Source organism: Fukomys damarensis, unplaced genomic scaffold (assembly GCF_012274545.1).
Source record: "Fukomys damarensis isolate Sample0158 unplaced genomic scaffold, DMR_v1.0_HiC HiC_scaffold_35, whole genome shotgun sequence".
Lineage (NCBI taxonomy): Eukaryota > Metazoa > Chordata > Mammalia > Rodentia > Bathyergidae > Fukomys > Fukomys damarensis.
In genome coordinates this window covers 7137962-7161244 of record NW_022900947.1, presented here as the reverse complement: position 1 = coordinate 7161244, position 23283 = coordinate 7137962, and positions in this window count along the sequence as shown.

Genomic DNA, 23283 nt, shown 5'->3' with positions numbered 1-23283 from the left:
GCTTTCTGGTGGTTAGTTCTTGAGTGATTTCTCTAAATTTTTCACATCAATTTATATTTTACATCCATATTTCAGGCAAGTAGGGTAGTTTTCATATTTTATAGAAAATATTTTTCTTCCATTTGATTAAATGTATTTTATTTTTCTCAGTTCAATTGCAAGTGCTTCATCATCTTTATCTTATCCCAAAGTGTCATATGCCTAATTTATTTATTGATTCCACTATATTTCTTACAATTTTTCAATTTTTGCTTTTTACTAATGTATTTTTGCTTTATTTATTTACCATATCACATATATATATACATAAATTTATTTAAATGTTTATTTAAAATATTTAAATTTATTTATTAAATTTATTTAAGTATATTTAAATTTATTTTACATTGATTTACCGCCATACAGAAAATTTTGATGTCAAATTTTGAATCACATTATTTTCATTTTTTCTTAAGGCTGGAGACAAGAAAGTCTGGAAATGTACTAGAAGTACCACTTTGACAGCATCCTATTATTGTTACGTACACTGATTTCCATTTGATTGTTTCTAAATATTATTACATTTTAGTTTATTTTTTGGTCAAAAGACCTAGGAGGGATACAATGTTTCTGTATGTTTTAAATGGCTTTATTACCTTTATATTATTATTGTTAAAGTATTATTTTGTTGCTCAATGAATAGGACCAGTAGGCGTTGCTGTTTCTACATCACCTAATCTACTGAGTTTTTTACATTGGAATTAATATGTAATTGATTTTTGTAAGTTTTCTATAGACACAAGAAAACCAAGATTCTAAAATACATAAACTTTTATCAGTGTTTGTGTGACTATATCTTTAAAGTTAGAGTGATGTTGTGCACATTCATTTTCATCATACATAAAGAGATATTTGAATGTTTTCCTACATTAGAAAACTGTATATCAGTAATTCCCTGCTTGTATTTCTAGCAACATATTTTCTTTTGCTTATGCATACTAGAAGTTGCTCTCTGCTCTGTAAGCCAAATATTTACCCCTAACTTCTGTACAAGAATAGACTTATTTGAAATGCAATTTTGTCTTATAATCAAAATAAAATTGATTATATTCCAACAATTACTAATGCAATGTGTTTTATTCTTGGTAAAATCTTTAATTCCACTTACCTTGAATTAATCATATATGATAATATTATAACATGGTCCATTCTATTACATTTTACCTTTTGAAATCCCTTAATTTTAAGACTATGTATCTTTAACTACTAGTGTATGCATGAAGTTATATGAATCTGTTTCATTGTTTATGCAGAAATCAGTTTCAGATTCACAAACAATAATAAAAAAATGTGCTGACTATTCATTAAATTGTGAATCTATTTCTTATTTATCCTCTGTTCAGATTTTTTAAATGTGGCATAGTTTATATCTTACTCTTCACTTACAGTTAATGAGGTTAGATTAATTCTGAACTGTAACGAAAGGACTAGTGTATCGGTCATTTTGCTCACCACTGAAACAAAATACCTGGAACCCGCACCTCCATGACTTACCTGACACACCCAGTAATATGCCTTTCTAATCCCCCAGGCAGCCCTTGTGACAATCAAGTTGACTTTCCAGCTTAACTGTCACTACTGGTAATAATTTTTCTTTGGAGTCTCTTGGCATTTATCTGGATGACCATGACCTTATTTTATTCTTAGTGGTGTCTGCAGGGGGATTTTTTAATTTTTTAGAAAACGTCTTGTTAAATACTTCAGGCTGGTTTAAACCTCACTATGTAGTCCAGGAAGGCCTCAAACTCATGATGACCCCTTCTGCTTCAGCCTCTCAAGTGCTGGGATTGCAGATGTGCACCACCTAGCCTAACTTCAGGAGGGAATTCTTAATAGCGTTTGTCTATTCTCCGAGCTGCAAAGCATGAGAGTGAGAGCAGACACCGCTCAGGTATGGTGGTCAGGTACAGCAGGGGATTGCACTCTGCTTAGTAGAGTTCATTTCATTAAGTCACCCTTGTTGACCACGGTGAAAGCTCAGTGAGGTGTTAACACGAGAGGACAGAAGTCTACACTGGGAATTTTGTTCATCTTGTCTTTCTTATAAAAATGTGTACCCTGTGTTCTACATTGTTCTTAGTAATCTGGGATTCATAGGGAAATAATTTTCCTGGCGTTTTCTTCCCCTCTTTAGTGTTGTCCATGCCAGTGAAGACCTGTACCAGAGAACACCTCTTCCTTTATATTTCCTGTTTGGTGTCTCCACGAATGGGTTTCTAAGCCTGGAAAAAAGAAAGGTACATTTTCTAATTTCAATAATGAAGGACAGTTTTGTTGATTAGGTCATTTTATCCAGGCAAGAGTTTTCAATTTAGTACATTCTCACTTTGTTTTCCCAATCTCTTTACTTCAATATATAGTGTGCCCTGTCCCAGTCTTGTTGTAGCAAAACCAGGTAGTGAAAATGAAACCCCAGCATCTTCTGAAACTCTGCATGGCCCCATTTACAGTTAAAAGAATGAAACTCTAAACGCCATTCTCTTTTGTATGATGTTATCCATAATTAGACACAGCGATTGCAATTCTAATGATTTACCTTGTTCCATAGGAATACGTTTATTTAAAGGATATCAACCTTAAAATTATTTTGTATTTTATATTATTTTACTTTATGTAAATACATAAGAATGAATAGTGTGTGTGTGTGTGTGTGTGTGTGTGTGTGTGTGAGAGAGAGAGAGAGAGAGAGAGAGAGAGAGAGAGAGAGAGAGAGAGAGAACCCTTCTAGGTATTTTCTTCAGCAGATATCATATCTCTTTTTCCCTGACTGACTGTTTTGATGAGGCTAAAGAAATCATGTTTTGAGTCTCTGATGATAATCATATTTCTTAAAGTTACCTCGGTGATCTGACTTTTCCAAGTGTATTATTGTAATAATCTCAACTTGATGACTTCTGGGACGCATAAATTACCAGTGTGAAGTAGTAGCTGCCCAAGTAAATTTAATCAGGATGTTTCTGGTAAATTATAGCTACAATGTACTTTCTGTTTAAAACAAACAACTCATGATTCTCCTCTATAATAAATTTACTGTATATTTATGTATTTATGCTTTAGCCCACATTTTGCTTTCTATGGGGAACAAAGAAATACAGAATGTCCCTTTTCCTAGAAACCCTGCAGTTTTGTGTGTCCAGACTAGGATAATACCTTCCTCCTCACTAAAGTGAATATCTCAAGTCGTATTGGAACCTCAACTGCGAACACCTTCAGAAATGTAAGACTCTTTAGGCCTAGCTTTCTCTCTTTTGATAAGAATCTCTTCTTGGATTTACTAGGTTTTGGTTTTTCCCCTTCCTTCAGGACCCCACCCCCTTTCATCCAATCAAGGAGAAAGGTTTATTCTGGGGCACTCCACTGAGACATGAAGTTTCAACTATGAATTCTTTAGATCAAGTTCAGCCTCACTGGATGGGTTGTCAATGTGGAAAAGCAGGGCTGGACTGCAGGATTTCTAATTGAGTGGGAGGGTGTTGATAGTAACCATCCTGGCACATACATGCCAAAGCTAGACTTAGGAAAAATGAGTACTGAGTTATTTCAGTAGTGTGGGAGGAGTTAAATTATAACCTAGACTGTCAGGCACTAATAGTGTCAAAAGTAAGAATTTCACAACTGATGGTGTGAAGAATGGGTAAGAGGTATAAAGGGGCACTGTCACAATTTCCTGTTAAATGGGAAAATTACTAACTAAAGGAGGGAATGCAGAAAAAGAAAACTTGTGGAGATGGGATATGACGTAGGGTGATGATGTGCTATTTTAGATATGTTAACTTGGAGTTTTAGAGAGTCATTTAAACTGATCTACAAAAGAGATAATTAAATTTGGAAATATCTAAGTATTAAAGAGGAAATAAGAGGGGGGAGCCAATAAAGTAGACTACATTCAGGTTAGGTTGAAGAGTGAATCCATTGCTTTTAGAAAGAGGAGGTGGCTGGTGTGAGTTGTTATCATCAGTTCTGATTCTCTGAAGGAAGATCGAAGATCTGAAATGATTTGGTGACTTGACTGTTATTGGGTAGTGAATTAGAGTAGAGTTCAAGCACATCATTAGCATCTTTCACTATCACTGTTAATTCTGAAGGAGGATCTGTGAGAAGATAATGCTAGTGATGGTTGTCTTAGGTGCATAAAACAATGGACAGATATAGATAGTGAGATAGATAGACACATAGACAGTAGGTCCTATTCACTTAAAATGGCTGCGCTTGTATTAGAATAAGTACTTTCTATACATTGTCTTATTTTATGCTCTCAATACCGGATAATATTCCTGTTACTACACACATTTCTTACACGAAAGCATCAAAATCTATAGTAGTTAAGACAAGGAACAGTCAGGACGCGACCTCCAATGAATCTAACAGTAAGTGTGTCCTTCAAGCCCCTATTTCACATTGCATTCCCTTCTACCCTTTCAACCATTCATCTATTCAACTTTTCAAAGAACCAATGATATACTGTTATTCATTCTCTATGTCATCAATGGGTAATAAAGATATATTCCTTGATACCAAAGAGCTAACAGGCTATTTACAAAAATAAATCTAGAAAACTCTTTAAAGTTTTCTAAAAAGCTATACCTAAGAAACTATTTAGATGTCCAGGATGGACTGCATCTTCTGGAGAAAGTATTATTACATTATTATTACTAACAGGGAACAATTGCTTTTGTAACAAATCATCACACATATATTGGTAAGATATCTTCCAGGAGATAGAGAATGCCTATATATGCATACATTTTTTAAATCATTTCTTAAGTACTTACTCTGTTCCATGTACTTTTCATGCCATTCTGAACACAGAATCTAACAGTTAAGTATTTATTATTATGTCCACTTTTAGCAATGTCTTAAGGATCTTGGAATGATCAAGTAATAGTAAATTATGAAGCTAGAATATATGAATGCTCTATTCAGAGTAGCCAGAACCTGAAGTAGGTCTGTTCCTATCTCTAGGATACTATTCTTGGGTTTAAAACTTATAGCACATGCCACTGTACTAAGACATATGAGGTGGGGCACAGGGTGGTAAATATAACAAAAGCAAACAAACAAACATGTGCTTATGCATGAAAATAGATCATCTTCTTGGATCACACACCTTATTCATAATACTAGGCTGAATATTACTTTTGACGAATATGTAAAATTAAAGGAAAATAAAATTAGTCCACTAAAGTTAGTGATTTCTCAATATGAGAGTCATTACAAAGCATCTAGGGGCCCTATGAGGAACCCCCAATGCTCTGAGTTATGGCAGAGTATTTAACCTTATATTATTACTACTAATTGATAATAATAACTGCTGTCTATTAATATACAGTTTATAAAGTTTTTAACATGTTTTATCACCTCATAAAACCTAGCATACTCTCAAGAGTGTCTTTCGAAGATGACTCACTTGAACATCTAAATTAGAATAATAAATCATTTCAAATGAATTTGGTACATTGATAACATAAAAATAAACATGTGTGATCTTGTAACAAGGGGGAGGGTGCATCTGGAGCTCCTTGTAAACTCTGAGTGCTTAATAGTGTCAAAATATGTCACACCGTTTTCCAGGGAGAACAGTCACTCAACAGTATGCAGAAAGGTTCAGTCGCTGGTGAAGAAGAATCTCGGCACTTTAGAAACCAACTTCTTTCTTTGCAAATATCTTCCAGTTTGTGAGTCACAAAATTCCTATGTTAAGTCAGAGTCTATTTTTGGTACATGCTAGCACTTTAGGATGCTCATCAGCACTGTTTTTCTTTCCAGAATTTGAATCTTATTCAGAACTAGAAGCATGGAGATTACGCTAATAACTTTGTCATGGGTAAGTATCGTTGAAAAATGTTCCTGGATTTGTGATCACAACTAATATGTTTCTGCCTCATAAAATTAAATCTCGCTCACAAACCCTCACATTTTCAGAGTGTCTTTTCTCATGAGTCAGGGGAGAAGGCGGAGTCACTTGAGGACAGACCACTCGGAAAGACAGCAGGCAAGGGAGCTGAGCTTGAATTACCTTGTCCTCTGTTTAACCACAGGGATGGGCAAGATGAAACCACGGGGAAGGCTGAAGAAGCAGCGTGAGCAATGCCAGCGTGCTGTGCCTCCTCTGCTTTACGTAGGCATCTGGAAAGGGACGCAAGTGCTCCGCCATACCGCCTCAGCTTTGCAAGATAAATGGTGGTGCTAAGTTGTTAATCTGCGACTGTGCAGGCATTGGCTGTGCTCCGAGGGCTTGAGCAAGCACTTGGTGAAGCTGATGTCCCTGTCTTCAACAGTCTTTTGTCCTGATTCTGAGCATTTTTCCTTTCTTTTTCTTTTTGGGCACCACTAGTAAGAACTTTATCTCTTACCCTCTCTGCTAAACCAGAAACAATGAATGTCCTTTTCTGTTGAAGACTAAATGTTCTGTTGCATTCAAAGTCCTGAATGTGCTCTTGGTTCTATTACTATATCTATGATGGTCAATTTATGATTTAGTGATTAAGCTGAAATTTTATATGACATCTCAAAGGTACTCTTTCAATATATTTTCAACAAAACTATCTCCAATGATGCATGTAAATACCATTCCACTTCCAAACCGCCACACAAGAAATAAAGCTTCAGGGTTCTATACCCTTTTCCTTTAGGTTAAATTAAGGATACCATTTCTAATCACCATTCATTCACTTCCACTCTTCCTCAGATCTCCAGGACGATGGAGCTGGCCCCAGTGTCTACAGGTGAATTCACTCACTGCGCACTTCTTTCTGCACCTCGCTTTATGAACTCAGAAATAAACAGGATGTTTGAGACCTCTCTGCAGCCAGCTCTGCAGATTCCACTCCTGTGGCCCTACACTAGCTCCTGTGAATAGTGTCCTTTCCCCAAAAAATTTCATGTATTCACCCATTCATTTTTATAAATATTTGACAAGAGCCTACTATATACCAGAATACATGCCAGAAGTTACAGACTCAGCAATAAATGAAACCAAAAGATGTTCTTTTGTTCATGAAATTTACATTCAATTAAGTTATGTGAAAATGTAAAAGACACTTAAGCAAGCAAAATATATGCATGTTTGATGTCTACTGTGCTAAAAGAAAAAAAATACACAAAGCTGGGAAGGAGTCAGAAAGTATATTGGGGGTGGGAGGTGAATGAGACTGGAGTTTTTACTAAGAGCTCTACTCCCGTCTCTGCACATAAAGGAAAAGCAACCTTAACAGCAGAGGAAAAAAATCCCCCCAAAATTTTAATTTTTTTCACTGATTTTTGTGGGGAGGAGAGAAATAGGAGTAAAAGTGGGAGATATAAAAGGGAATTTAAATATATATATACATATATATATAGAGAGAGAGAGAGAAAACAAATGCCTTTCCAAGAACCTAAAAAGACAGTGTGCCGTGAATTGAAGAGTATGATTAACTAAATTATACGCATCCAACCTGGAAAAGGAGACAATTCTTAAATGCTAAAGTAAGCTATTCTAAGCAAAATCATGTCAAAATTTAGTAATAGGGGTCATACATAGCTGCCCAGAGGAAATGATTAAGACATTATATAACCGTGTAAAAACGTCACAACGAAACTCATTAGTTTTACAATTAATATGTGTAGATGATAAGAAAGAGCCCATAGGATCTCAGTAATGAAAGCCTTCTGAAGACAGATCATTTCAGAGTTCCTTGTTTCCAAGGAAAGGCTGTTGTCAGTCTGCTCAGCGATTTTCTTTTTAATCATATTCTCCCATCACAGCACCCAAAGTTCGCTTCCTGTGTAGCTCAGATGTCTGGCGCCCTGCTCTCGTGCACCGTGTGGCCCCCTGAGGGTCCAGGTCCCATGGCTCAGCAGCCATCTTTAGCCTCAGTCCACAGTGCTCACCATGCCCCTCCCTCACACAGCTCAGCGGTCCTGTGAGTGCCCTCCATTTTCCATCCTACCACAGTGCTGCTTTGCTGCGAACTTCTCCAGAGCCTCCCTTTCATCTGTTTGTGAGCATTTCAAGTGTGGAGCAGAATTCCTACTACATCTTTTCCATCAGAAAGCAGTAAAATCCTCATGTCCTAGAGTCCTACCTTCCACCTCTGCTACGTGAGGCCAGTTCAAAGGTTAAGTGCAAAATAGCACAATGTTTTGGGTCTAATCACCATCTCTCTTTCCTTTCTCTTCCTTTTGAGGCTCTGGTATTTGTTAGATAGCACTCTAATGTTTTTGTCATAACATGGAAGTCTTAGAGCTGGCTCACAGCCATCTCTTGTTACAGTTGTTGACAGACATAGAGGTAGTTTAAAAAGATTGAACATTCCCCCCTCCACTCTTATTCAACATGTCCTGGTGCCTGTTTCTGGAGCTCACCTTGATTAGACCCACATGTTATTTTTGGCTGTTTTGATTTTCATCTATTTTAGCTGCTCCCATACTGAGCAGAGCACTTTCAGTCATCTTTGCTGAACTGGATCCACAGTGTGTCCAACTCTCACCTGAGTGCAAGGTATGTGGCAGGAGAGACAAGCCTTGTTTCAGACGAACCCGATCCCAACCCACCGGTATTTATTGGTTCTCAACCATTATATTATAGAATTTCTCTTCCCATTTCATGCTGTAAATTTAAAATTAAAAAAGTCTACCTACCAATGTCTTAAAGCGAGTTAAAAAATACTTTGTAGTGTCTCAAGTAACTTTCCAAGTCATTTCTGCCATTGTGGGGTTATAGGAACACTTATGATAAGGGGATACTGTTAATTCCTAAACTCTGCCCCATCTACGAGACTTCTTTGCCCTGTGATTATCCAAGAAAACCAGAACAGAGAGATCAGAGACCCATTTCCTCCTCATTCTCTGAATCCTACTATTGAGCAATGAGTACATATCGTTTATGCTTATTGAGGATCCATCACAGAAAAGCATCCAGCTGCCATCTTAATAATATTGGCCTTTGAGTTATTGCAGAAGCCTTTCTTTATTGAGCTAACTGTCTATGAAATTTTGCATGGCTTTGAGTCAGTTCTCAACTCAGCTTTCATAAGCCCAGTTTATGTGATGCTGCCATTTCCTCTGGGCCTCACCGGTCCCAGGTGTTGTATGTGGCAGATGTTACAAAGCAGCTTGAAGATGCTGGTTTGCAATGAAAATATAAATCTCATATATAGGAAATAAAACCAATGGATTTTATGAGAAAATAAAACTAAGTTGTTAATTTGTGAATCAGGGTAGCACCGTAGAGTAGGGTAACGGGGGGGCATTGTGATACAGACAGATGCTAAGACCAAGACCTCCAGCCATCCCTGTTAGGTGTCTGTGTGTGTGTGTGTGTGTGTGTGTGTGTGTGTGTGTGTGTGTGTTTGACCTCCTGCATGACCTATACTTCTCACCGGATGTGGCTTCTCTATCTGCTGAGTGAGGGTTTTGATTATATCTGGTGTCAGCAAACATTGCTATATGTAAGTATTTTAGGTTTTGTAGGTATCATGTTCTTTACTGCCGTTGTTCTCCCCTGCCCTTTTAATGTGAAGGCATCCATAAATAAAATGTAAATCAGAGAACATAATTCTGCTACCATAAAACTTTATTGGAAAGAGCACTGTGGGCCAATTGTCCTTTGGGAGGCACTTTACTAATTGTTTAAACTATCTCTTAAGGTTTCAGCTGCCCTAGTATTACCTGTTCGCTAATGTATATGAACTATCTGGTAGACCACGGTTTCCAGATTAAATATTTGTTAAATATTTATGACACAAGTGACAATGTGTTTGTTGTTGTGGACAAAATAGTGACAAAACACTGTGACCCAAGAAACAAAGGTTTTAATATATATTCTGGGCATTGATACTTTGTCAATGATTTGATATACAAAAGTTTTCTCCCACTCTGTAAGTTGTTTCTCCACTCTATCTTTGATTCTTCTGTTGTAAAGAAACTTTCCTGCTTGATATAATTTTGTTTGCTTTTTTCCTCTTGTTTTCTGTGCTTTTGGGGTCTTGTCTAGTAATTCCTGGCCTACTTCTGTCCCAAAGCATTTCTCCTACGCTTTCTTTCAGTACTTTGATAGTTTCAGGGCTTACTCTTTGGTTTGAACTATCAGTATTAAAGTTACCTTTCTCCTGGGCTTTATAAAAGTGTCATTTTATTTATGCAACACATTTTATGTGTGAAATTATCTCTCTCTCTCTTCCAGAAATGTTGATGCTAAAATCCCAACTCTGATGATCTCAGAATGTGGTCTTACGTGTAAAATTTATCATTGAAAATATAGTTTGTTAAAATGAGTTCCTCTTTGTGCAGCACGGGAATCTTGTGAAATATGACTGGTATTATAAGGACAAATGACACAGACACAGGAAGAATAAAAGGGCAGAGATAAGGATAATAACGTATCTCCAAGCCCAAGGTATCAAATGTTGCCAAAACCCATGTGAAGCCATGAAAGGGGCATGGATTTCATCATTCCCCAGCTCTTTCAGACGGAACATGCCCTGCTGACGCCTTATTCATTCATTCATTCATTCATTCATTCATTCTTTCTTTCTTTCTTTCTCTCTCTTTCTTTCTTTCTTTCTTTGGGGGGGGCATTATACCAGCAATTGAACTCAGGTCCTTGCACTTGCGAGGCATGCAGTGGAACCACTGAGCTAAATCCCGGCCCCACTTATTCTTGTGTTTTCAACCTAAAGAACTAGAAAACCGGTTATTGTTGTTGCAGCTGCAGAGCTTGCTGTATGCAGCAGTACTTTGCTCTTCCAGCTTGGTCACCTTTTTCTTTCATTTCCTGCTTCGAGCTTCTCTTTTCACAAGAAGCGTGGAAGTGGCCTATGGGTCCACCAAGTGATGAATAGAGATAGAAAATACAGTATGTATACACAAAAGAGTACTGTTCTGCTACACATAAGGCTAAATTTAAGAAGGAAAAGAGTTGCTCCTTGAGACCACGATGTTGTGAAATAAATCAGCAAAGCAGGCTTAAATATCACACAACTTCTTTTATATGGCACACCCAAAGTATAAATATTTTTAAAAACAAAACGAAAGCTAGACAATAGGAAACCAGGAGACGGATCTTTTGCAAAGGAGAAGAGGATCTAGGGATAGAGGGAAGAGGACACAGCAGAAAGGGAATAAAAAGAATTAAGATACATTAAGTACATGTATCTGCCCCCTAAGATGAAGGTACATATAAATATAATCATGGGCTAACAAAAAGTTTAAACAAATAAGATTTCCAATATAATCACATCTTCCTTCCTGTGGTCTTAATTGTTCAAGTAGATCTCTGCTGTCTGTAGCAGGGATCCCTGCTTGTCCTTGGCCGACCTACAGCCCTGGGCTTGTCGCACCTGTCCTTGTCATCTCTGCTGCAGCAGCACAGGGGTACCTTGCTTCTCTCAATCTGGCTTCACCCTGCTGCTTTCTGGAATTGAGACATTCATTCCTAAACTCAATATAAATGGCATGCGAGTCAGCCCCAGGCCTCCAAATACCAGCTCTCCAGTTCTCATGCAGGATGCATAAGACATACATTTCCATGATTTTAGGATTTCTCTGGCTGAAAAGATACGTATTGGTGTTGGTTAAATTCTGTTTAAATACTCTTAGGCCCAGCATCATAAGATTCAGTAATAAATCAAGCAAACAAATAAAAGAAATACAATTCTGTCAAGCCTCTCTCTTTTCTCAGTCACTAAAAAGTATCCTTCAATAACCTGGCCAAAGTTTTCTTTAGTTTGCTAACTTCTCCATTGCATTAATTCCTGACCTTCACAGCACTTACATGATTGTTAAAGTGACAGCAGTAGTAACTCTTCAAAATGGAAGGAAATGAAAACACTGAACATTTTCAATATGCTTGAACTGTTCCCAACCAGTTAATTGCTTACTTCACAATTTTCTCTTTCTTTTTACTCATAATTAATTTACCTGAGGATAATCAACAAATAATAAAATGCTGTGGCAGTGGAAATAAGTATGTAAGCATTTTCTAGAGAAACAAATATTATGTTTAAGATTTAGTCATCTTTCCAGAGGAACACATTAGATAGATAGATAGATAGATAGATAGATAGATAGATAGATGATAAATAGATAATTAGAAATACACTTAGTAAAATAAATTTATTCAAGTCATTACAGAGCCTGTAGAGTCCTACTATTTGCCATCTAAAAGATGGAGACTGAGAAATGCCAGTAGTGTTATTTTAATCCATGTCCTTCCACCTAGGAACCGGGGAGTTCCATTCTGAGTCTAAAGGTCCAGAAATCAGGAGCACTGATGTACAAGGAGAGAGTAAGAAATGTCTCATCTCTAGAAGAAAGGAAGAACTAATTCATCTTTGCACCATTTTTTGTTCTGTTTTGCCTATCAGCAGAATTAGGTTGGGGATGCTGAGCAGCCATAGTGTATTAGTCAGTGATGACTGCAGTCAGATGTAGAAGACTGCAAACATCTCTCCACGTGCTGGAGACCTGAAGTATCCACTCAAGGGCTTGGGGCCCAAGGCCATGTGCAGGGCAAGTCCATATCAAAGATCTGCACTGGAAAAGCCCAGTGCTGGAAATTAGAAAGTCTGTGCTGGCAGGGTGAATGATCTGTGCCAAAAGGCTGAGAGATCTGCACTGGACCCAGGAGGTGACATCCAAGTTGCGGACAAGGATTGCAGCTCTCAGGAGCCAAGTTCCTTTGAAGAAAAACCACTGCAAGGTAGCTCCTCAAGGAAAATCAGCAGCAGGCAATCTTTCCCTCCCATTCTCCTTTTATGTCATCCAGGAGCAATCCTCAGGTGGGTCTTCCATCCCCAGGAAACACTGACTCAGTTCAGGTGGGTTTTCCCACTTGACTCCATCATTTATTAGCCCAACACATGTGAGTCACGTCGTGAACTCAGTCACCCAATTCACATGCTAATATCTTCAAGAGACACCCTTATAAACACACCCAGCAGTAATGTTTTACAAGCTACATGGGATATCTGCTAACTCTGTGACGTTGACACATAAAAGTAAGTATCACTGTATCTGTGTTTTAGCCATCAGCTTGCATTTGTGATTGGAGTTATCATTCCCCAGAGTTCAATATCTGGACATAGAGGAAATTATTTACAGAACAAAAGTGTGTTTATGTCAGTATTGTATAATATAAATATACTTTTGTTCTCTAGAAAAATGATTAAGAAATAATTTAGAATATGAAATGAATAAGTAAGCTTGACAGTTCCTTGAAAAGTTTTCCTTCTTGAATGAGATACAATTAGGACGGAAGCACAGAATGCTGAATCTCTGCTTTGAGTCATTCCTCTACGAAAAAGGCGCACTTCTGACTCAGAGACTGAAAAGATGGTAGGATTGTCACAATTTCCTATGTATTCTGGAAGTGCACGCGAAAGACAAAAACAAAAGAGAGAGGAGACAAGACTAAGACTATGTGGGGGTTAGATTGCAGGAAGTGTACTTTGGTTTTTATAAAATGTGGGCTAAAATCAAACCATTCCAGAATCACAACTCCATACCTAATTCCACTCTGTGCTAATTAAACTGGCAGAGGGCTAACAGTAGGATTAGGGGCTTCCCTGAAAGAAATTCACAAAGGTGAACTTTGTGAAACCTAAAAATGATACAACAGAGCTTCGGGGCTGGCTGGAGTTTTGCAGTAGGGCTGGGTATTCTGGGAACTGGAAGCTGAGGTAAAACTCAGCGTGGGTGCAGCACAATAACCAGAAGTGCGTCCCACATATCTTATATTTCAATCCTTCACCTTCGGTGGAGTGAAAGGAGTAGCAAAACTGCAGTTGAAACTAAACTTCTGTCTCGAGGACCTTGATTGCCCCTTGGCAGTGACACCGACCAAATTGGTTATATTCCCTGCCCCTCCATCTACTAATTCAAAAACTGGAATTACAATCACCCAATTAAGAGGTTATTAGATATAATTATACAATATACATGGAAACATTTTATATAATATATTTCTAACATTGCTTATTATTAGTTTGGGGGAGATAATGGGGATCGAACTTGGGACCTTGTGCTTACTAAGCAGGCAGTAGAACCACTGAGCTAAAATCTCAGCCCAACATTGCTTATTATAGAGTCTAAACAGTAATATATCTTAGCAAATATTAGACTTGTAATGTAGCATTATCCATAAAATATTCTTAACAGTCACTAACATGTTTTGAAAACTACAAACTCATAGTATGTGCAAAGTATTACTAGTATGATTGAGCTTTTTATCTTTTATGAGGAGTGATCAAAATATACTATGATGAATGCTACTGCCCAGGGCCATCCAAAGGAAATGCAGGCTTATAAGACTGTTAAGGTATGTCCTTATCTCTACTGTAGGACTTCTAGCTCTTCTCCAAAGTCAAGCTAACAATGAAAGATAGATGTTTTGAATTGATTCCAGATATCAAAGCAGCCACAACCACATAAAGACACTTAGAAAAGAAGACTTCCAGAACTGCTTCAGAAACTGACAAGAACAATGGGATAAGTCTGTGCGAAGTAACGGGAGGTATTCTGAAGGTGAATTATGACAATGTATCTTTGACTATGCTGAATAAAACTTAAACACTCACCTCACTGTATATTTCAGCCACACCTCACATGATCTCATTTCTTCTCAGAAGCATCAAGTGAAAAATTTAGGTGGGATAAAAAGATAAATATTTAATGATATAGAGGTGAGTGTATAATAGTTGCTCTCACTCTTTGAATCAATTGTTTTCTTTAATGCATTGTGCGTATACTCCTGAAAAACAGTTAAAACACCAATAAGCAGAACTTTATTCATTTTTATTTAACTTGTAAAATCAGTTTGTAGAAATTAACAATTTATTTGTATCTTTGATGTCATTTTGATCAAAATGTAATTGAATAAACACTTATAAACAATTGGACAGACACAGAGAAGCATATAAGACAATTCATGAAATTAGAGTGCACTCAAATATATTTGGCCAATTGAATTGCAACATCTCTTTCAACTAAGACTAGTAAAAACTTTTGCAGGTCAATTAACAGATCTTTTGTAGAATTAGAATCAGAAGGAGTGAAAGCTCTTTATGACTGTAAATGTAAACCTTTTATAACAAACTTGAAAGCAACAAGCAAACATACATATTTCCTTGATCACTTCTGCACACTTTCTCAATTTCCGTAGGCCTTCTGGTCTTGTATGTATCTTTATCTTTCTAACAAGATGAACATATAAAATCCTTTCATATCAAAAGTATAACTCTTCTATTTATAGCTTTCTTAATATTTTTCCTCCACAGTCTCACTTATTATAAAATCTTCTTTATATAACAAATGTCTTCAGCTGTTAAAATTTTAAAGCACCTCTTTTTTTCTTATGTTCTGAGATTGATAAGCTTTAAAACTTGACCAACTGCCAATAGAATTATTGAGTTCTTCATCCACAACGTACCAAAAAGAGGACATTAACCCTATAATCACAATTCAAGAGTTTGCACTGCACAGGAAAATTTTTAAGCACATCAATCAACATCAACTCAAACTGAAACAAAGATACATCAAATAGTTAAAATTTGTAACTTGATTTCTCTTGTAAAATCTCTTGATGTCTGGTTAAACACAGTTGCTATTTCTCTGGCTTTGTTTTGAATTCTAGACCTTTGTAGGCAGCATCAGGCTGATAACATATCATTGGCCTTCAGTCTCTTAAAGCCAGGAGTGATTTTTTTCTCTATTTTGCTGTATGCTTTTCAGAGCTTTCCTAGCTGTTTTCAATCCATTACATATTTTCTCATTTTAATTCCTTCAAATCTGAGTGCAAGCCCTGCTCCACCCTCTCTAAGTCTGACCATGGTTCTCCATCTGCACTCTCTGGTGCAATAAGGCCAAGCAGTTCTCCTCATGCCTTTGCCCTTACCTCCTCACCTGTGATCTTAGCAACTCAAGTGGAGGGCGAGGCAGCTTAACTGCCTCCAAAGGGCAAATATTGGGATTTGCCTGTAACTATGTCACATTTTCTCAGAGAGGCAAGTCTGCTGTGTGATGAACAGCAGATTTGGCAAGCCATTGTTCTAAACAGTTCTCACCAGCAGCTGATTGCCACAGAGCAGAAGCTTGAGAGGCTTCCAGGCTGGGTTTTTCAGGCCCCCAAACAGAGTATACAAGACTCCAAGTGTGAAAATCTCAGTTAACGACAAAGGGAAAGAACTTCTCTTTTGTCTAGGGGTTCCTCTGGGGGCCAAGACTGGCTTAGCTGAGGCCATGATTGCTTGATATTCCCTTGTCCAGTGATGCAGGACAAACAAAGGGTGGGCATCATTTGCAAAGGAACAATCGTTTGCTCTCCTGTCCAGCTGCTGGGCTTCTTGGTCCCAATGAAGGCTCATCTGAGCTAAGAAACGCTGTCATATTAGTGTTCTGCTGTGCTCATATTAGATGTTGGAATTGTGGGTCCAGGCCACACTCAAGCTCCACAACTTGGGGAGGGATCTTTTAGTGTAAACACCCCCTCCCTTTGTCTCGGTGCACATACAAGGCTACTGATTGCTTTTGTAACTTGTTCCTTTCATTCTCCTAACCAAGTCTCACAATCACACAAAAAGTTAACACATTTTCTTTCTGAGGCCCCTTACAAAACACAATAACAAATGGAGGGCAATCGAAACCCTCATAAATGACAAAGAGTGTAGGGTGGTTAGGCATGCACTCTAGATTTTGCCCAAATTGAGGCTATATATCCTCACAAATGGCAATGAAGTGAGGATAATCAGGCTTCCAATCTGTAATCTACCCAAACATTCAAATAAAAAAAAAAAAAAGCAAACCAACTAGGGGTTGCCCAGAGAATCTCACATTTCACACGGATGATTCCACTCCCTTGCCTTCTGCTGTCTCTGTTCTGGGTTCAAGTGATCCACTGCCAGCAAGTTGGCCTCTGATTCCTAGAAAGGGAACCAGGAAATCCTGGGGATGCTCCCCTTCCCTTCAGAGGAGGCAGACAGCCACTCCCTCTGGTGGGACTCGGGTCGAAACCCAACATGGTCTGTGTCAGTTGACCCTTTCCTTTCCTCACCAAAATGTTGTGAAAGGAATTGGTAAATGGCATGCACATAGAGACAGAGAATGAAAGTAAAATTTAAAAAGGGTTATTTTATGACAAAAGGTCAATTGCACTAAGAGCAGTGCCAGTGATCAACCCTGTACTGGGTTGCAGCTTCTTCTTTTATAGGTTTTACAGCTATGATATCATTCAGGTGGTTACATTTCTTTTCCTCAGTCCACATTACCCACGTACAAATTACAGTAGCAAGATAGTTAACTTTAACCCAGATATAACAATTCCTTGTACTTAAGGAATTTAACTTAAGATTTTCCTAGCTAGTGCACAAGAAGTGGGTGTTCAAGATCGGGGATGAGGCCAGATGACCCATTTCAAGGTCAATGCCTCTGGTGTCTGTTAATTTTGCACTAAACAAAGCAGATTGCTGTTAGAGACAGCAGAAGCCATTTTACATTTTCCTAACATTTTGTAGGTTTTTAGATTATTTAAAAAGTTCTCTGTATCAATCCATTTAATATGCAAATCATATCATGCTACTCCTTAATCCCAACTGGCATTCAAAGTCATGAAAAACAGTTTGCAAGAATTTAAATGTACCCATGATACCACTGACTCATCTACTTTCTCCTTTCTTTTGCTCAACAATATTCTGATCTTCTTGCTCTTTCTGGAGCACTCCAGACAGTCACAGTTTAGGGATTCAGAAATTGTTCCCTTGTTTCACTGGAATATTGTTCAGCTTTCTCATTGCTATGACTAGATACCAGTGACCCACACTCAAAGACAGAGTAGTTTAATTTTGCTCAAGATTAGCAAACATTCAGTCCATGGTTGACTGACTGCAAGCCAGGAACATTTTCATGGAAGGGCCCAGAGGAACAAACTGCTCTCTTTATAGCGGCTAGAAGCACCAGGGGAAGAGAGTTCAGCAGTAAAGAAGTAGTAAGAGGTACCTTCTCCAAAGGCTTGATCTTGGTTTTGGTTTGTGCTTAGAAGTTCCCACAAAGCCTCATTTAAACTTAGATTGTTTTTTTTTTCAGAGGTGGCTAAATCTATAGTGTGTGATTCTGGATTATTAATGGGTGATTCAACCGGGCATTGTGGTGCATTTCTGCAATCCCATCACTTAGGAGGCTGAGCGAGGAGGATTGCTGAAAGTTTGAGACTAGCCTGGGCTACATAGTGAGTCCCAGGTCAGTCTCAACTACATAGTGAGACCCTGTCTCAAAAAAAAAAAAGGTGATTAATAAATCAGTACACTGTTTGGCTTAGCATCTCCCTAATCCTGATAGCCTAGATGCAATGGAAGGGACAGGAAAAAGCTTGTCTTCTCTCTTGCTTGTTGCTTTTGCTACATTCTGCATGCCATGATACCCCTATGCCATATACTACTCTACCCAACTATGGAGTGAAACCTTTATGAACTATAAGCTATATCAACATTTACTCCTTTAACTTGGGGCAGCAGGTATTTTGCCTCAGCAAGGAGAAAAGTAACTAAGATGGCCCTAATCACTCACCTCCTCGACCTTTATTTATTTATTTTTATTTATTTATTTATTTGTTATTATTTTTTGTTTTGTTTTGTTTTTTTGAGACAGGGTCTCACTATGTAGTTGAGACTGATCTGGAACTCACTATGTAGTCCAGGCTGGTCTCAAATTCACAGTGATCCTCCTGCCTCAGCCTCCCAAGTGCTGGGATTACAGGTGTGCACCACCATGCCCAGCCTGGGTGCCACCTTTTACCAGCATGTTCAGTTATCACAACCAGTGGACTCATCCACTGACCAGAGGGCACCCTTTGACCAGTGACCTCTCCAGAAATGTCAGCACAGTCAAGTTGACAATTAAGCCCAGATATCCAGAGATTTGACTTGATCTCTTATCCATTCTTGTGGACTTTGTCCAAATTTCATTTTAGTGCTGAGGTTCATTCTGACCAAACTAATTAATATCTAATGCTCATTCCTTGGTCACCATTGGCTCTTTTTTCTCTTTTTTGCTTCATGGTTATGCATAATATCTTACATTTTCGTTATTTATTATTTTCCCAACTTCTTAAATTATCGCAAAAAAGCAGAAATTTTGTTCACAGCTGGATATGGAAAAAGCATTTAACAAATATTTATTGAATGAATGTTTCACTTCTTTATAAGAAAATTGGAATGGCAGGGTATGAAACAGGTGCCGGAAGCTCTTCTCCTATTCCTCCTGCATGCTGAAAGAGAAGGATCCTGGCCATTACTAAGGACAAATGAGGGAACCAACAGCATCATGCCACACCCCTTCCTGAAGATGAACATTTTAGGAAGCATAGTAATGGAAAGGAAGCATAGTAATTGGATAAAGTCTCTGATGAAGTGGTCTTCTTTTTTCTCTCTCATGGATGTTGTGTCTTTCCATTCAACCCTTCCTCTTGATACAAACACCAAAAGGTGGCTTACTTAGCTGGAACTCAAGGGTAAAACCTGGGAACAAAAGCTTGAGAAAGCAGACAATGCTCCTTTAGCTGAGGATAAAAAAATATTCACCATTTTCTATGACTGAGGCAGCCCAATAGAATGAAGTATATATAAGAAAAAAATAAAAGTTAAAAATACTACTATAGTAGTGTTGATTTACTACGAGTGCAAATCCAATAGGAAATGAGCATGGTGTGTGGTATTTACAGCTTGGGAGTATAATGTCCTGACTTCCCCTTGATTCTTCATACTACGTAATTATAATTTTCATTGATACCAATTACACAGCTATAAAGGGTAACGTGTTGTTAAACCCTAGGGATTGCCAGTTATCTACAGCTATCTCACTGGGTTATTGTATCCCTCGATTAGGCATTTAACTCTTTTCTTCTCTTTGCATATTGTTTTACAATATTTGTGCTGGCAAAATCTTGGGTTTAGCTCTATACTGAATACCTAACTCTGAAGTTCTCAGTTCCAGAGAGGCAGCAGGGATTTCATGACAGAACCAAACTCTAACCTCAGTTTCATCTCTTGTTGTCTCTGTGACCTTGGGAAAACGGCTTAACTATATGCTTACTAGGACCACCTCAGAAAATGAAGAAAAAAAAATCAATTAGTGTGCTAATTGGATTTAAAAAAAAACTGGTCCCCAACAGTGAAATTCAGTCTTACCTGTACTGCTGTGTGTATATTTAAGCAGGCTGGCTTGACTCTTCTGTGATTTTTGTGATTGATGAGTTTTTCTATTTCCATGACAGTATTTCTCTGGGAGAAGGAACCAGCACCAGGGCCAGATTGCTAACAATATCATTATGATTTTATTATTTTCTTGGTCCTGGATATCCATAACTTGGTTTTCTATTAGCACATCACTCAAGGAGACAGTGGGGAAGGAAATGTTTCTGTTGCGAGACAGCATGGCCACCTGGCTTTCAAAAATATCCCTTTGGATACATAAGGAAAGAGTAAACTAAGGGGCATGACCAGCAGAAAGGGCAGGCTGCCTTTCTTGTGCATCTGTAGCCAGTGTGTGAAGCTGCTGTCTCCCTAGAAAGGGAGATGCATGAAACTCATTAACATTTGGTGAATAATGTGCACCCACCAAGAGGTAAATATGCTATTAGAGTAAGAAACATGTATCCATTTCATTGGCAATCTCACACCGGCAAACACTAATGTTGTTAGGAGGGAAAGATCCTACTGGGACCTGAAACTGATAGGTTTTAATTTAAGAAACATTAAAAAAAAACATGGTGTGACCTTTAAAAAATGAAGAATACTTGGCTTGGAAATCTGAGCAAAACGCTAGCTTTCTGTTTGGAATATGAAGAGCATGAAGACTTAGGAAGAAAAGGAACTGGAGGGAATTTGCGTTCTACACTTTGGTTTGAACTATTAACCACTTAAATAATCTAGAACAACATAAATTTGCCTTAGTTAATAGGGTGAAATATATATATATATATATATATGCAATTCTAGAATTCTACAAGTCCTAGATCAAAGTGTCATAGTGGTCCATTTCTCCTAGAGCACTGTTCTTGGATTGTAGATGAAATCTTCTTATTGAGTTCTATGGTCACTCTGTTGCACACATGATTCAGACCATGAAGAAATACTGCCACTACTACTTACTAACTTCTACTAATACTGCTACTACTGATAAGAATGATGATGAGGAGGAGGATGATGATGATAAGAAGCATTTAGAACCAAAAGATATGGCTGAGAGCCTGAGATAGCCATTAATAAGGAATAGCACAGAGACATCTAATCAAGAACCAGCAGTTTGTGCTTACTAACATTAATAACATCAATAAGAATGAAAATGGGAAGAATGGAATTAGAGTAAGAGTGAAGAAGTGGAGAGGGAGTGGGATTAAAGAAAAAACAAACTGTGTTATGTACATGTACCTGTTATCCATGATGATTAGACGATGTACTTGTTGCAAACATGTACTAAATAATACACAAATTTTAAAAAGATGAAATTTATCTTGCTTAGGGTTTTCCATTTTGTTCTATTTTGGCTAGAAATTACCATAGTGGTTGTCTTGTGCCTGCCCAACTAGTGTGTGCGTGTTCATATTTATGCATGCACACACTCTTTGGAGGACTAATAAATCCTCTGTGTCTTTAGTTTACTAGCATTCACATTGACAGAAACTGTTCTAGATATTTCACACAATATTTTGGAAGTGGACCTGATTTTGATAAACAGATCTTGACTTTTAGCTGATGCCGCATGGACATACCATGGGAGCCAAAAGAGAGAGTATGAATGTATTGATATACACTATCAACACCAGAAGGTGGACTTTGATAAATTGTATCTTCAGAATACAACTGTGATATTGCCCATATTCATTTATAGCATGAATTTGTCTTTCCTTTGTCCAAAATGTAGCAAGTTTCCTAGGTTTCAGTCACTGTGACAAAATGCCTGAGATAAATACTTTGGAAAAAAGAAAGCTTTATATTGATTTAGAGTTTCAGAGGATTCAGAGCATGATCAGTTGGCTCTGCTGCTTTTGCGTTTGCAGTGAAGTGGAACATTATAAAGGGAAGTTACTTACTTTCATAGCAGCTGTAGGAGTAGGAGAAAAAGGGGGCTACAGTCCTGCAATCCCCTCAAGGGCAAACCCCCAATAACCTAAATCCTTCCCATTAGGACTCACCTAATGAAGGTTCTACACCTCCCAATAACGTGGAAAGCTGAAAACCAAGACTTCAATACATGGCCTTAGGGGACATGTAAGATCCACAGAACGACGTGTAAGGAGGGCATAAGGGACTCCTGATTACCTTGCATATGGCAGAAGAAACAACCTCAAATATCCAAGGCCCTGTGCCAAAGGTGGTCCAGCTTGGTCTTCATCCATTGGAGCACTCATGTCTGAACCTGGACCCGTCAGGTAGGCAGCCTGATTGCCTGGGCCTGCAGTTCTATGAGAAAGCCACGCCCCTCAGGGAGGTCAATTGTGGGCACTGCTGCGGCCCGCACTTCATTCATGTTGGGCCCATTTGAATGTCTGTGAGAGGCGCTAAAATGATTTCAGCCCCTATCCTTGAGCTGATAGTCAGGCTTTAGTGTGCTCAGGGGAGCCGTGGAATAGACACAGTCACTATGCATACTGTGCTGGCTGCCCTCAGATGCTCAGAGCACAGTGAGGTGAGCTGCTTCCAGCCACCAACTCTGGCTCTCATTGCTCCGTGCAATAATAACCCAAATACTGCATTTGAGAAAGCTGCCATTACACAGTTTTTCACACCCGTGTCCTGCATGATTCTACCAGTATCTAAGATTATAAAGGTAAGCGAGAAGGCCCCTTTACATGTACCTCCAACTACACCCTTGGTAAAAATAATTCCTGCTTTAATCGACACATTCTTCCTTCCAGATGTTTTTTTGTGTATGTACCTTAGAAGGACTATCTTTCAAAATGATAAGTGGACTACTGCCAGTTCAAACTTTACTTTTTGAACCTAACAACAGTTTATCTATGAACTCTTAACATCACAGCATATGTACAAGTACACGTTATTGTTTTCAACAGCTGTAAGCAGAATTGAAATGAGTTTCTGTAAATGAATATTTACAGAATTCTTAATGGAAGCCAGGTAATGTCATACAGTAAGTTTCTTGACTTCTTTCTGCTTTTCTTTTCTATATCTGTTCCATTTCGTTCATACCTTCCTGTCTTCTTTCCTTCCTTTCTCTCTTCCTCCCTTCTTTTTCTTTTCATTCTTCCTTTTTTCTTTC